This window comes from Octopus bimaculoides, chromosome 1 (genome assembly GCF_001194135.2).
Source record: "Octopus bimaculoides isolate UCB-OBI-ISO-001 chromosome 1, ASM119413v2, whole genome shotgun sequence".
NCBI classification, from domain to species: domain Eukaryota; kingdom Metazoa; phylum Mollusca; class Cephalopoda; order Octopoda; family Octopodidae; genus Octopus; species Octopus bimaculoides.
In genome coordinates, this window is record NC_068981.1 from 181,795,649 (window position 1) to 181,796,094 (window position 446).

Below are 446 nucleotides of genomic sequence, written 5' to 3' on the forward strand. Positions count from 1 at the left end.
TCACAACAACACACCATGAAGGTTTTTGTAAAATATCATTAACACTTAAGTGTCAGCATAAAAAAAAAACAGCCTACATACAAAACAAATATATACGAACAGGAGTGGCTGTGTGGTAAGTAGCTTGCTTACCAGCCACATGGTTCTGGGTTCAGTCCCACTGCGTGGCACCTTGGGCAAGTGTCTTCTACTATAGCCTCGGGCCAACCAAAGCCTTGTGAGTGGATTTGGTAGACGGAAACTGAAAGAAGCCCTTCGTATATATGTATATATATGTATGTATGTGTGTGTCTGTGTTTGTGCCCCCCAACATCGCTTGGCTACCGATGTTGGTGTGTTTACGTCCCCGTGACTTAGCGGTTCAGCAAAAGAGACCGATAGAATAAGTATTAGGCTTCCAAAGAATAAGTCCTGGGGTCGATTTGCTCAACTAAAGGCGGTGCTCC